The sequence below is a fragment of the Canis lupus genome, chromosome 28 (genome assembly GCF_048164855.1).
Source record: "Canis lupus baileyi chromosome 28, mCanLup2.hap1, whole genome shotgun sequence".
NCBI lineage: Eukaryota > Metazoa > Chordata > Mammalia > Carnivora > Canidae > Canis > Canis lupus.
In genome coordinates this window covers 1830258-1845706 of record NC_132865.1, presented here as the reverse complement: position 1 = coordinate 1845706, position 15449 = coordinate 1830258, and the positions used below count along the sequence as shown (strand labels likewise).

The 15449-nt window shown below is 50.6% G+C and overlaps 1 long non-coding RNA gene across 2 annotated transcripts in view; it reads left to right on the top strand.

The window, feature by feature from the left end:
• LOC140620081 (uncharacterized) overlaps positions 1 to 15180 on the top strand; it is a 34081-nt gene extending 18901 nt beyond the window's left edge. For both annotated transcript variants that reach the window (XR_012019822.1, XR_012019821.1), the window contains 2 exons: positions 8307 to 8350; positions 14158 to 15180. This is a non-coding gene — a long non-coding RNA (uncharacterized lncRNA). The remainder of the gene's footprint in view (positions 1 to 8306; positions 8351 to 14157) is intronic.
• Positions 15181 to 15449: the final 269 nt, after the last annotated feature.

The window sequence follows — 15449 nt, the reverse complement described above, 5'->3', positions numbered from 1 at the left end:
CCCCCTGGCCCGGCTGCGGGAGGCCGCTCGCTGGCTGCGGCGGGGCCAGGTCTCGACCGCGTGACGCTCGGCTGCTCCCGGGCCAGGTCCCGGGTTGCCTCGGGGGGACACACGGTCACTTTCAGGAGGGAGTCAGTTGTCCGGCTTCCAAAGGAGCAGAGCTGCTGTGTCTTGCAGGCCGGTCCTCGGCTGCCCGGGCGCCCGTGGTGCTGGGCGGCTGAGCGAGTGGCCGGGTCCCAGGGCAGGTGGCGTTCGGGGTGCAACCCGTCCTTCCTCACCTTTCAAAGGCCTGGCGGGTGTTTGGGCTCCACTCCCCAAAGTCATGCCAGGCCCCGAGTTTCTCTGACCCCGTGGCTTTGCCCCCCCGGGTGCTGTCCCTGCCCACGCGGTCCCGGGGGGCCCACCGGCTCGTCTCCGCCCGGGGCCAAGGAGAAGGTGGGAAAGCCAGGCAGGCTCCCCGCCCCCCGTCCCAGGTCCTAGGCTGTGGCTACAGGTACCGAGTTGCAAGGGGGGTCTGCAGACACAGGTTTTACTCTGAGCGCTCACATGCCCGGCTCTTGGCGCCGTGACCGCAGCAAAAAGAAAAAAGACATCACGAGTCGGGAGCGATGGTTGTTGCCATGGGCATCTCCCAGGCGGGCTTTTCTGCACTGACTACTTAGAGGGGCTCCGCTGTGTTATCCCTTGGGAATTTAGGCTTAAGGAGGCACCTCCCGTTGGTGAGACTTAGCAAGGGAGCAGGGGCAGGGGCGCCTCGAAGGATATGGAGCGTGTGTGTCCGTATGGAGTGGGAATGGGTGAGAGCCAACAGCTGGGGCACAGCACGTCGTGCAGACGTCACCATGCACTTGGCACGGGAAGGATCCCTCCATCCCCGACGACGCGCACATGCTTAGCGAATGGACGTGAGCTGCAGGGAGATGTGCCGGAGTGAACACGGCCTCGGGGGGACAGGAGGACAGTTCTGAGGTTTATGGTGTAAGATTGAAAGGAAAAGAGCTTAACTGGGGCCTCCCCGGGACGGGCGTGGCGAGGCCCTGCTGGTGAATATCTCAGGGGACGTGGGCCGGGCAGTAGACGTGCGATGGCACCAAGTCGAGCTTCCCCGTTGTTCTCACACAGACTTGAAATGAGGTGCGTGATAGAAGTAGAGCGATTGGGCAGCCGGGGGGCCCAGCGGGTTAGCGCCGCCTTGGGCGCAGGCCGTGACCCCGGGGTCCTGGGATCGAGTCCCGTGTCGGGCTCCCTGCATGGACCCTGCTTCTCCCTCTGCCTGTGTCTCTGCCTCTCTGTCTCTATGAATAAATAAATAGAAAATCTTAAAAAAAAAAAAAAAGGAAGTAGAGCGGTTCCTGGGTGCCGTTCACCGTTTGTTGCACCTGCTTTCAATTGCTCAGATGTTCCCTGGTCCCTCTTACTGAACGAACGTGTCGATCTTTTTGAAAGTCGCCCCCCCCCCCCAGTGTCTCTTTCCATCCCCTCCCCACTTTGTTCGGCTCATCCCGTCCCATTATGCGTCCGCTAGGTGCCAGCGCCTTGGGAGGCTCCCCACGGACCTGGGTTGCACTTGTGCCCTGCAGGCCCCGGCGGCGCTGCCCCTGCGGACGGTAATCGTAGGACTGGGGCCTGCTGGTACTTGCCACGTGGCGAGCGCGTCCGGAGCGCCTTCTCCACCTTCTCCCCTCTTACGACCCCGTAAGCTGCCTACTGTCATTTTCCACGTTTTAGGGTTGAGAAAACTGCAGATCACAGACGCCCAGTATTAGTTTCCTTTAGCTCCTATGACGAATTACAGTAGACTTCGTGGCTAAAGGCAACAGATCTATCCTCCGTGTAGTTCTGGAGGCCAGAGGCCCAGATCAAGGTGGGGGCAGGCGGTGCTCCCCCCGAAGGCCCCAGGGGAGGCGGCCTGCAAGCTGCTGGAGCTTCCAGGTGCTTCTTGGCAACATCATTCCAGTCTCTGCCCCTGCTTCCTCCTTTGTGTCTAATGAAAGCACATGTCCCTGGGGTTAGGGCCCCACAGGGTGACCCCGTGTCGGGCTCCTTTGTTACATCCGCAGAGACCGCTTCTCCAGAGAAGGTCATCTTCACAGGTTCAGAGGTTAGAATGTGGCCACATCTTTTTAGGGGGCCGCCACCAGGCACTCGCTCAGGGCTGGGATGTGGACCTGCGCGGTGAGACTCGGGGACCCACGTTTACCGTCTCTGCTGTTTCGCCGCCCTCCGCGGGGATGGACTGTGCCAGATGGAGGCACCAGACGGTACAACGGAGACACAATGGGGGTCGGTTGTTGCGGGGTAAACCTCCCTCGGTGGGAAGCAGGGAGATGTAGACTCACCACCCCGAGAAAGAGGCTATCATTCTGCTTCTGCGGACCCTCCCCGTGCCCCTTGATGGGGTGTGGACGTCGCGTATTGCTTTGGGATATTTTTAATGATTTTTCTCTACTAGTCAGTCCCCTAAAACTCTTGAAGTGTAATGGAAATTATACGGTGGGATCATGATGGAAAGGACATATATGGATATAAAATGGTACAACCTTGTAGTCAGGTGGCCGGGAACCTGCATCTTGGTGGAAAAGCCGCAGAGCGATCCTACCCCGTACTCCCCATAGGACGCTGTTAGTCGTGAGCTTACCTTGCAGTTGAGGAGAGGAGGAACAGGGACGTGAAGGAATGATAAGGAGGCGGCAGGGCGATGTGGGGGACGCGTGGCCTCCGTCTCCGAGGAGGGAACGGTGAGCTCCAGCCGGGTGGGCCTCAGGTGGCGGTGGGCCGCGGCACGAGCTGGAGGCGGGGGGAAGGGGAAGGGCGCCCGGAGGGAGAAGGGGGTGACCTGGGCGAGGCGTGGAGGTGGGAGGTCAATGTTGCCTCCTCTACTCTCCTAAGGGGAAGCCTCCTCCCTGCCCCCGCCTGACGCTGGAATCTCGGCTTCCTGGAGGTAGGCTCTGGGGGGTCCTGCTCACCCTTTGGCACAGGGCAGTGGTCAGTAGCGTTTGATGAAGACAAGTGGGAAGAAGGTCTTTTTGAGGGATGTCCGAGAAGTTTCTGAAAGGAGCGTTCAGTATGCGACTGCGGTATGTGGCGTGACCAGACGGAGAACCTTGGGTGCCGGGACGTTAGCGTTCATCCTGCGGGCCAAGGGGTAACAAATTCCAAAGACCGCTGGGACCAGTGGGAAGCATCGTGGGTGAAGGGCCAGAGGAGGAGCAGAGGTGCCGGTGGGAACGCGGTGGGTGGGAGGGAGCAGACGCCCGGGCCGGTGTGCGGGGTTGCTCAGCGCCAGCTGATGACTGCCGGGTGGTGACACCGGCCCAGAGTTGCCAGACCCTTTGAGCTTTTAAGAGAAACCAGAGGTGTGTATAGGCGCGTGCACACGTGAATCTCTATCTCTATTTTTAAAATGTTGCATCTTAAGTCAAGTTTTTGAAAGACACAGTGTTGACCAAACAAAAGCCATCTGGGGCTGGATTCAGCTCAGAGGCCTCCGGTTTTCAGCCCCTGCTAGAGGCATTAAGGGCGCTTGAGCAGGGAAGTAGCAGGTCAAACGTGGCGTCGTGGGAGGACGACTACGCAGGTGAGATTTCAAGGAGGTGACACAGCGTCCTGGACTGTCATGACCGCGCCCTACGTCAGATCCCCAGAGCTCAGGCGTCTTACGTCTGGAGGTTCTCGACCAACATCTCTCCATTTCCCCCAGCCCCTGGTGACTACCATTCTGCTCTGTTTTCTGAGAATTTGGCTTTTTATTTTATTTATAAAGATTGATTTATTAGCGAGAGTGTGGGGGGGAGGGGCAGAGGGGAGAGGGAGAGAAACCCTTAAGCAGACTCCCCGGTAAGTATGGAGCCGGACGCAGGGCTGGATCCCAGGACCCTGAGGTCATGACCTGAGCCCACATCGAGAATCAAGTCAGAGACTGAACCGCCTGAGCCATCCAGGTGCCCCAAGGTCGGCTCTTCTAGATGCCACGGAAAAGTGGTTTCCTACAGCATTTCCCTTTCTTTGCCGTAGTTCCCCGTGCGTAATGTCCTAAAGCTCTGTGTTGTCACAGGGGCGGCGTGTCCCGGTTCCACTGTGTGGGTGTACACACGTATATACACACACATATAAATACAGGTGTGTGTGTGTACACACACGCGCGCGCGACATCGCCCTTCCCCCCGCGATGGACACAGGCCTTGCCGGTGGGTTGGCTGTGGGCTGTGGTGAATACTGCTGCAGTGGATTTGGGACATTGGCTTTCTACTTTTTTAAAGATTTTACGTATTTATTTGACGGAGGGAGCGCAAGCAGGGGAGGCAGCAGGCCGAGGGAGAGGGAGACGCAGGCTCCCCACTGCGCAGGGAGCCCGATGCACGGGCTCAGTCCTGGGACCCCAGGATCGTGGCCCGAGCTGCAGGCAGAGGCTTCACCGGCTGAGCCACCCGGGTGCCCCCGAATCTGGGAGATCTTTTTTTTTTCTCTTTGAGATTCATTTTCATTTCCTTCAGATAAACTGAGAAGTGGAATTGCTGGATCGTTGGTCGCTCTATTTTTGCCCTTTCTGAGGAAACTGCAGGCCGGTTTTCTTATTGGCTGTGCTGTGAGGATTTGCATTCGCATCAACGGTGTAGAAGGAAGGGCCTCTGGCCTCCGCACCTCCGCCAGCGCTTGTCGTGCCGTCTTGTGGATGACTGCCACGGCTTCGATTGTAATGAGACGTGTTTGTCCTACTTTTGGGGACACGCTGTGGTCAGCTTCCCTGCTTAATTTATTGGCACCTGTTCCTGGGTTATCTGGCGCTGTACCTTCCCGGTGTGTGGGGACACCTCATTTTTATTTAGACTGTCCTGCCCACCCGTCCCCACCCCGTGACGGCCACTGCCCGTTGAGGCTGCTTCCTGTCGTTCTCTTTTCTTCTGGGTGGGTGTTGTTCTCTGCCTCAGGCCTGGACTTTCCTTTGGGGACCATCCCCTGCTGCTGGTCTTGTTCTGGATCCTGATCCTGGTGCATACCAGGCTCTGATAAGTACTATCTACCCTCTTGGACAGAAAGCAAGAGTATGGAACATTTGCATACATTCCAGGGGTTTAATGGGAGGAACAGGGCAGCCCGAGTGGTTCAGCGGTTTAGCCGCCTTTGGCCCAGGGTGTGGTCCTGGAGACCCGGGATCGAGTCCCACATGGGGCTCCCTGCATGGAGCCTGCTTCTCCCTCTGCCTGGGTCTCTTTAAAAAATAACAATTGAACAAATCAATGAAAAGTCTGACTCTTGGGACGCCTTGGTGGCTCAGTGGTTGAGTATCTGTCTTCAGCTCCAGGCATGATCCTGGAGACCTGAGATCAAGTCCTATGTCAGGTTCCCTGCATGGAGCCTGCTTCTCCCTCTGCCTGGGTCTCTGCCTCTCTCTGTGTCTCTCATGAATAAGTAAATAAAATCTTAAAAAAAAAAATAAATGAACAGTCAACGCTTCAGTTGCCCTAACACCAAAAAGATGGCCCATTCCCACCCATTTGGGATTTTAAAAAATTATAAAATTCTGAGCGCACCTGTGTTTGGAAATAAGATAATCCACCTTTCAGTTTTCTGGTTGAACCACATCTAAACCTTCCTCATACTCTCTCCCTGTTTGAAAGCGCCCTAAACATATCAACCTATATTGGGCCCTGGGGTGAGGCGGGGTGAGGGGAGTAGAAAGACTGATCAGTGAGAATGGGCTTTAGGTGATAATGAAGCGGAGAATTCCTCGATGATTCTAGGCCCTACATGGCCCACAGCGCTCTTACCTGTTGAATTAATGATGTCATTGCTTAAGGGAAAGCTTAAGGGTTCTTGATTAGGTTTGGGTTTTAAATCAGATGTGAGTTCAAGCAAAATAAACCAGGCGCTTTTCTTTCTTCTCTTTTCTTTTTTTCTTTTCTTTTCTTTTCTTTTCTTTTCTTTTCTTTCTTTTCTTTTCTTTTCTTCTTTTCTTTTTTTCTTTCTTTTCTCTTTTTTCTTTTCCTTTTTCTTTTCTTTTCTCTATTCTTTTTTCTTTTCTTTTCTCTATTCTTTTCTTTCTTTTCTTTTCTTTTCTTTTCTTTTCTTTTCTTTTCTTTTCTTTCTTTTCTTTTCCTTTTCTTTTCTTTTCTCTTTTCTCTTTTCTCTTTTTTCTTTTCTCTTTTCTTTATTCTTTTCTTTTTTCTTTTCTTTTCTTTTCTTTATGAGAGAAAAGGGTTTTATGAATTTCAAAAGCTTCTCATCCACGTCAAGCTCCACCTGTGGCCCATTCAGACTGTAGAGATCTTACCGACAGCTACAGCACAGGGAAGGAGGAGGCAGTTGGTGTGAGGGAAGTTTCTGGTAGGTAGGCAGGAAAGGGAAACCTTGTTCATTTTAGGACAGGAGCTTGGAGGGTCGTGGAGGAATGACACATCAGGTACATGTGTTGTTAGTTCATGACCAGAATGACCACGTCCGTAGCCAATCAGCCAAGTGACAGCCCGGAGCTAACGAGGGCAGATGGGACCAGGTTACGGTGTGGATGCCAGCACAGGAGGCTCAGTGAGCACACGAGGGAGGTGAACTCATAGCATAGACCTTGGTCCTGGCCTCCTCTGCTGTCAGGGGAGATGCCTGTACTTGGGGATCCTCTTGGGAATGGAAATGGGGAGAAAGATCTCTTGAGAGGGAAGCAATAGTCCTGATATGGAGTTTAAACTTTGAATGTTTTCAGTGGACTATATTTTTTTAAGATTTTATTTATTCGTGAGAGACACAGAGAGAAGCAGAGACACAGGCAGAGGGAGAAGCAGGCTCCCTGCAGGGAGCCCAATGTGGGACTCGATCCCGGGACCCCGGGGTCACGCCCTGGGCCGAAGGCAGGTGCTCAACTGCTGAGCCACCCAGGCGTCCCTCCGTGGGCTATTTTAAATATTTTTATTTCTCTGCCATCAATGGGACTTGAGATAAAAAAATCATTGTTAAAGTTAAAAAAAATTAATATCTGAGTCATAGTGTGTATGTCCCCTCCTCCCCTCACACACACACAAATGCACAAATACGCAACAGGCTGTTGTGCAGAAATTAGGTTGATGAGACTTTGTGAACGGAGACAATCACAGTACTTTGTGTCGGGATGTTGGGGACAAGGGAGGACAAAGGGTCTAAGGTGATTTTGAAAGACTGAACGAGGGAGAATGTAAAACAATAATAACATAAATAGGAAAATAGGGTGTTGTAGATACAGCTGGTTTGCCGCAGTTTGAATGTAACTAACCCTTCCTGGTGGTGGTGGTTGTAAGTCCGAGGCCCTCCTGCCCCCACCTCGTCCCGGACCGCCACCTCTCTCGGGGCTTTGTCATCTTCTTGTCACTGTCGTAGCAGAGGTCGGTTGGGGGTAGGAAGAGGAGACCTTGTATTGGGACTGCACCTCCATGGCCTAACCACCTCCTTTCATGGGCAAAAGTACAGTCAAATTAGTTTGCCTTATCAACTTCTGACACTACGGTTGGTTGCAAAGGAGCTGGAAACTTCCAGTTCATTTTGAATCCTGCTGGTATAATTGAAAATATACATATTTGAGACATTTTGAGAAAACGCTTAAATTTTTGATATTAGTATCCGTGTAGTCTTCAACTTTACGATAGAATCACATAAGCTCAGAATCTTTGGTTTTGAGGAAATCTTAAGAGATAATTTAATCTTAGATAATAATTTAATTCACCTTCAGTCTAACACAAAAATCCCCAGGAATAACGCCTGCGTGTTCAATCAGTGAGACAAACTTTGAGTCAAGGACTGTGTCTTAATTATTTTGGAATTCCCAGTGCTTTGTATAATGCTTGGCACGTCGTAAGCACTCACTGGCTATTTTAGTGGCTGTTAAATATATCGATTAGTCGGTAAGCAGTAAACCAGTTTATTTAGATGCTCTTAAGTCTCTAAATCCAGATGTCTTGTGCCTTGAAGACTTAAATTCAGCAGAGACCACATCACATATCAAGCTTAGATGCTAGAAACATGTAAATCAATGGCCGTGACGGAGATGTGAAGATAATGCAAAGGTCAAAAAGGCTGATTTTCTATGCTGACATATTAGGGTTAGGAATTAAAACAGTTTGTTCAGTAAGAGTTCAAATGGTATTAGACCCATTCGTTGCCTAGATGAAAAACTCTTTAAGACTTTGAAGAGTTGCTTTTCTTCTTTTTTTTTTTTTGAGTCAGGTAGACTATAGACTCTTGACTTTAAATATGCTTTTAATATTAATACTTTTAATATTGAAAATATAGATTTCACATGTGGGAATAAAGACAAAAAACAGATAATGAATCTTCTCCCCCAGAGATCAACCGTAGCCCATCTGAAAAGAGAAGAATGCTGGCTGGGGTAAGTACGATTATAGCAGCAGCAGGGCCTGGAGACTTTCTGATAGGAAGAGTCACAGTAGGGAGCGAACCCAAAAAATTAAAAGGTTCCAAAATGACAAGGGTCCAAATTGTTGCATCTCCATAGCAACGAAAAATGCAATATTTATGCCCTTATTTACCCTTCTATTCAACCAAAACAATGCATGGCATTTGCCATGGTAACGCCTACATCATATATGCATGTATCGCTTCAGATATGCAGCCTGCTGTTCTAAAAACAACAAACACATACCAAGACATGCGCGTCATGTGAAACCTCTACTCATTTTACAGTGTTTTGATGGAAAAATATGTCCCGCTGGACCTTGACATCTTTTTCTCAAGGACTGTTTTCCCATTTCAGTGGCAGCAAACCCAGGTGTCTCTGCGCCCCTTTCTTTGCCTCCCAAGTAGCAGTGAGGTAGATGTGTCGCATCCGAAGGGGATGTGGGAGGGAGTTCAGGGTAAGACTGTATGTGATGGGACGAGGTCGAGGAGGTTATGGCTTGGGCAGGACAAGGGAAGGGGGCTCCGCGGCCACGATGGTAGAGGTGAGTGGAGGAGACTGTCATCCATGTCTCCAGAGTGATTTGAAAAGCCCGGAAAGGCCTCCCATCTCTAGAGGATTTTGTCTCTGGGTTTGCCCCGAGGGCTGAGATCCAGACAGTCACATCTTTCAATCACAGCAGCAGAGTTGCCTCTTAGAATGGAATCGTCTAGGAGAAAATCGCGTTAATCCCAAAGCAGCCAGTATTGCCTTGGCCTGCGTACCTTAATGTGCTGGCTTGGCCCGGCCTGATGAGAACTGGGCTGGGGGTTGATAGGGCAGGGTAGAGGAGAAGGAAGGTGTTGGGGTTGTGGTGCTGCGGGGTGGCTTCAGAGCTTGAGTGTGTCTCGGAAGAACTGAACACCAGGTGGCTGAATTATGGTGCCCAAGGCACTGAAAGGGCAAAGGGCCAGGGGAATGAACAAATAATTCAAGAAATATTGATGGTGTCAGCCGTGTGGCAGATACCGGGCTCTGGAAATAGACTTTACAGTTTTGTCTGTGGCTGCCCAGGTTTTTAGCTTTCTAATTTACCCTGCTATTGGCCTGACATAAAAGTTTGGGGTTTGGCTGAGACGTAAAGGTTCCATGCTGGTGTACGGCCTCATCCCCACCCTCCCCTTAGCCCTTCACGATAACATCTTTCCCGACTTTGCATCTTTGGGATGACCAGGAGATCCACAACAGAGGGCAGACTTTCATTTCCTGTCCTTATTTTATTTGGCACCTTCTCTACTTTCCTTTTATGACCAGTTAGATGGCCACTATTTTTGGTAGCTCCCGACCCAGATAATCTTGAGGAAAGAGTGCCCTTATCTGAGGGCAGTGCTGTTGTGTTCTATTCCCAGCTTTGAGTCCCACTGAGCAGTGGGTGCTTCTGGCTGCCTGGTCACATCAGTCAGGCTACGCTCTGCTGCTGTGATGGGCACCCTCCAAAATCCCAGCGGCTCAACGTTATAAAGGCTTATTTCTTGTCCGGGAAAAGCTTGGCGGTTCCTTAGAGCGCTTTCCTCCCTGGCCTCGACTCCGAGATGGAGGCTGCTTGACATCTTGGTAGTGCTCCTGGAAGTGGAAGACAGAGAGTCATGCACTGGCTCTTCAGAACTCCAGTCCAGAGGGCTGTTTTGCTGTCACTCATGGCCCATTGGCCAGAGCTAGCCACGTGGCCCGCGCTTAGCCACTGGGGGCCGGGGAGGGGCTTAAGAAATGTAGCTGAGCCCATGGGTAATCAGTGTGCAGTGAATGTTTCCGTCACACCTGTGACGTCTGGTAACCACCTTAGGCTTATGATTTGAAGAACAGTAGTTAGGGTCAGGTTAGAGCAACGTGATCCGTTGAGAGATCACAACAATCCTTTTTTTTTAAAAATTTTTTTATTGGAGTTCAATTTGCCAACATATAGCATAACACCCAGTGCTCATCCCGCCAAGTGCCCCCTCATTACTCATCACCCAGTCACCCCAACCCCCACCCACCTCCCCTTCTGCTACCCCTTGTTCGTTTCCCGAGTTAAGTGTCTCTCATGTTCTGTCTCCCTCACTGATATTTTCACTCATTTTCTCTCCTTTCCCTTTATTCCCTTTCACTAATTTTTATATTCCCCAAATGAATGAGACCATATAATGTGTGTCCTTCTCCGATTGACTTATTTCACTCAGCATCATACCCCCAGGTCCATCCATGTCGAAGCAAATTGTGGGTATTTGTCGTTTCTAATGGCTGAGGAATATTCCATCTTTGAAGACGTCATGTAAAGGTGGAAAAGAGATTTATGACCCACTTTTGCTAGGTAGGACCCTTCTGACATTAAGTGTCCTCAGACCAGCTGGAGACCCGCCCTGGGCATGAAGAGGCACCCTCCCCACCTTAGTCCTACCACGTGATGTGTATGACTCCATCGGTACAGACAAGAAGGGCTCCTGGTGGGAAAAGGTTCATGGGTGGAACCTCTTGACTGTTCCAGGTCCTAGACTCCCGAGTGTTGGCAATCTGGCTGTCACTTTTGTGTCTAGTGGTCCTACCTGGGCTCCTGGCATGACGAACCCTTGTCTGTAAACACCCAAGTTCTTCTACCAAAGATATGGAGGCTCTTCTATCAGAGAAACCACACATCTGCTTTAGAGACCCGATTGTTCTGGAAAATTACTGAAATTAATGAAATATCTGAATTAAAAAAAAAAACAGCTTCCCAAATTCCAACAGTTGCTGACTTAGGGATATTGTGGTGATGAATCAGAAGAGGTATAATTGTATCATGAGAATGGTGAGCGTGTCAGCTCTCAGGAGCAGCGTGAAGCATGAGCTGAGGTCGTGGGAAACACCGAATGTGCCCTCTGCGGTGACCTGGGTGAGGCCAAACTGTACTATTGGTCCTGCCGAGTCATGGAGACTCCCAGGGGGAGTTGCTTCGTTTCGCTGGAGCATCCCTGCTTTCAGTCTGCGCTACACAATCTAGCTAAATTACCTAAACATTTAGCTAAGGTCACCGGTGCCCTGTACAGCTCTCGGTGTTTGTGCGTACATCCCTGTTTCCAAAATAAGGCTGAAAATGAAAAGAAAGTAGGTCCTGTAACTGTGTGTCTCTTAGGTCATGAACGTGTGGAGGAAGATGCTGATTGGATCTATCTGAGATCTTGGAGATTTAAACCTGGTGATGATCCTAGTAAACCAAGAGTCTTACTAGGAGAGTTTTAAATTATGATCACAGTTGGAAGTAGAAAAGAAAAGCAGGAAACATGACCATATTTTCATGTCCAGGAAGGAAGCACCACGTTGTAACTCATGTTCTTATTATAATTCTCTCTTTTTCTTTTTTGATCGGGTAATTACTGGGTACCAGAGACTCTCTTGTGTGATCCTCATGGCAGCTCTGAAGCGTAGGCAGACCAGATAGGAATAGAACAATTTCGTAGCTGTTGCAGGTTTCCTTTCCTTTCCTAAAAGACCTACTCTTCTTCGTGGGGGTGAGTGTGTACTTTGGAAAAGGAAATGCACTTTTCAGAGATTCCCAGGCGTTGGCTCTGAGCTGACGTTAATCTCCGGAGGCCCCGAATGTCACTGTGGCCCGCAGTGGGGCATGGAGGGCAGGGGATCACTGGAGTTTTAGCTCCGGTCCACCTGCTACCCGGTCAGCCCCAAACCCATCCTGCGGTCGTTGCCCTCGTTCTGGAAGGCATAACTGGACTAGACCTCCTCAGCCACTGGAAGACTCCCTGCTGGGAAGACCTTCCTCCAAGCTCACTGTCTTCCTCACCTGCCCCTCCCAGTTTTCCTTCTCTCTCCCTAGGGAGGATCAGGTGCCCTTTCTTTGTGTTCTTTTGCTTATTTCCCCTATCAAAAGGAACATCACACTTTTCTGGTTTCTCTTGTGATTGTTTTCCCCACTTGAGGGAACCAGTGAATAAGTAACTGGGTCTCAGGGGCATTATGACAGGTATCCGAGAACACCCAGCTGAAAATGGCAGAGCTAGGCCTTGAATGCAGGTCTCGATCCCAAGTTCAGGGTTCCTTTTATAACACCAGAAGCCCTTACCTCTAACCGATGACCTGGCCTTGACCCTCTTGTTCACACGGTCTAATCTGGTTTCTCGGTCAGTGGCTTTACAGGGAGCATGGTGGTGATTACCAGAGTCGGCCACCGTGACTTCTAGGATCCAGTGCAAAATGAAAATGCAGGAGGCTTTGCTCAAAAAGTCTTAGGAATTTCAAGACTGAAGTGGAAGAGCATTAAACCAAAGATAGGCCCTTCTCTCTATGGGTGTTGCACAGGTTGCACACCCACGAGACTGGCCCTGGCAACCACGGGGAACATGTAGCTTTAGGAGGCAAATGCCATTGCCGACTCTATGAGCTGTTCTGTAGTTTGAGTATGGCTTTTCCAGTCCCTTCTGACCGGAAAGGTGGCTCAGACACTCTGCAGAACTGAATTCTAGACAGCAGACCCCGCTGAGAGTCTCAGCAGATGGGATGGAGTTTGATTTCCGAGTCTCTAGTGGGAGAGGAATATCTTCCTGGTGTTCCGGGGGAGGTGGTGGTGCTGAGTCTCAGTTCTGGATTGTTGGTGCTGCCATGAGCCTACTTTTATCCAGTAGACTCCCAGTTTTAGCCCAGACCAGTATCACCACCAGGAAGAAAGAGTCGGTGAACAATGGAAGTATAGAATTTTGTGCATCTTGCTATTGTCATGAGCGAATGCTCTCTACTTGGCAGCCTTTTGTCCTCAATGAGAGAAATGCTTTCCACTAGAATAAGATGTGAACGTGAAAGGAAAAGAACACAGGCAGGGAAATATTAGCCATTCGGGGAAAGAGGCAGATGCTGTCTGCTGTTCCTCACGGGAAACACAACACCAGGATTAGTGTTACTAGGTGTGGTCTAATGAAGTCAGCTGGCTCGAAGCTGGATGGGATCCTGCTCCTTGGGGGAGCGCTACTCATGCGTTTGTCTAGTAGGGCAGTCAGTTTCTTTTTAGTGGAAGAAAAACTTGAAAACACAAAACCTTAGCATCTTTGCTGCCAAGCACAGGGACGTAGCGCAACTTAGCCTGGGCTTCCATTCTCACTCCGCAGAGGGGCCAGCATCACCCTTTCCAGGACAAGTAGGGGGATGGTACTTCTGGAGGCGCGCTCTCCTTTCATTCCCAGGCCAGCTCCCCTGTGTCTGCCTCCTCCCAGCTGAACCAGGCCGGTAGCTACCCCTGCACCGGCACAGCTCTGCGGGGAAGGCTTTGACGTGCTCTTAGGATCCTTAGGCCCTTGGGGATGGGGACTGGCCTTATTTACAATAGCGCCCCAGGATGTAGCTTAGTGCCTGGCATAGAGTGGCTGCTCAGAAAGGGGAGAAAACCTGAATAGTCTCTTTTCAAAGCAGTATCCATTTGAAGCCCTGGGGCCTCCCTTCTGGCGCCGTGCAGAAGATCAAGGACGCTGAGACTGAGCAATGGCCCAGGGAAGTTTATTCACGGGTTGGGGTGTTGGGTGTTGGACGCGGCTGCTCATCTGTACGGGCGTCTATAGCTGCTTCCTTGACGTCGCACCTCTCTGTGGGAGAGAGGCAGGAGTCGGAATGAGCTAACGGGGGTTGGCCCCTGGGAGAAGCTTTCAGAACTAGAGCTTAAGGGTTGGCGGTGTTTGTCATGAAATAGGATTCTGTGAGTGGAAAGGGACCTTAGAAATCATCTAATGGAATCTCCTCTTTCTCTTTGCCACCTTCTCCTCCCTGCCCCTCCTCCCCTTTTTTAGAGCTAGAAGCCAAAGCCCAGAGAGGTGAAGAGACTTGTTCAAACCATATAGTCGGTTGGCAACTGATTCAAGAGCCTGTAGCTGATCTACTCCCAAGTCAGGAGCTGATTCCATTTCCCCTCTGTGACCTTGCTCTGGGCAGCAGTTCGTAAACATTTTGGGGTCACTCTGATGGAAGCTCTATAGTCATCTCACAAAGAGTTTGTCTTTGAATCATAGGAAGTTCTGCATATTCTAGGGTCTCTGGAACTCACTATATATTGCTCCCGCTTTTATTTTCATAAATAAGTAAATTTTTGGCATCAGGCAAATGGTAAAAACGCCTCTGGAGTTCAACTGAAACGTAATTCTCATTCAGCATCTTAGGTTCAACACCCTTTAAGGGCTATAGAACCAAAAGACCTTTTTTTCCCATCGTGGGAGATGGGGACAAAAAAGCTATAATTGCAAAATGAGATGAAAAAAAGAAAAATATTACAGAGGCCTCGTGGGGTTGAAAAATCTTTTGAGTGGAAGAGCTATCAGAACACGGAGTTGTGGGCCAAGATCGGGGACAGTAGCTCCACTGCCAACAGGCCTGGACACGGTTGGAGCCCACGGGTCTTGAGGCACGAGGTCTGTCTGGCAGAGCGTGAGCGCAAGAAGACTTGATACATCTCTCCCCCTTCTAATTTCTAGGATTCCGTGAAATGAAAATATTAGTCATACCCCACCCAAGAGCAGGCCATTTCAGAGCTTGCTGGATCGCAAAGATCCGACTTAAAGCCAAGGTCCATATCTGGGATTTTGAAGCCTCAACCTGTGGTGTTCGGAGGAGGCCCATCGTGCCATCGGCTGATTTTCGCAGCGTCGCTGGTCAGCTCGGAGCTCTTGGGAGGGCGCGAGAGGACAGCAAAGCCAGTGAGGCCATGGCCCGTGCTCTCATCGAGAGCCACCTGACGCCGTGGACCAGGTGGGGCCACGACCACTTGTGTGCAGGAGACTTGCTGCTGCTGCAGGCTCATCACATTCCACCTAAACATCCCCAAGGTGAGTCGGGGGCGTCCGAGTTGGCTTCTTTGTTTGTTTTTAACATTCCGCATCATTATTTAAGCATTTCCTTGCTTTGTGGCGTGACAAGGTGTGTTCTGCTTTCCCTACCCCAGTCTTGGACTCATCTGTTTTTGGAGGGACTCTAATTTTGCGGTGGAGAGGACTTAGCAGCCAAGCACTGAGCACTCGGTATGCGTATTGTTCTTGTGGTGTCCACGCCCCAGGGCCCTCTGGGGGGACAGAGCTAGGAGATACACGGA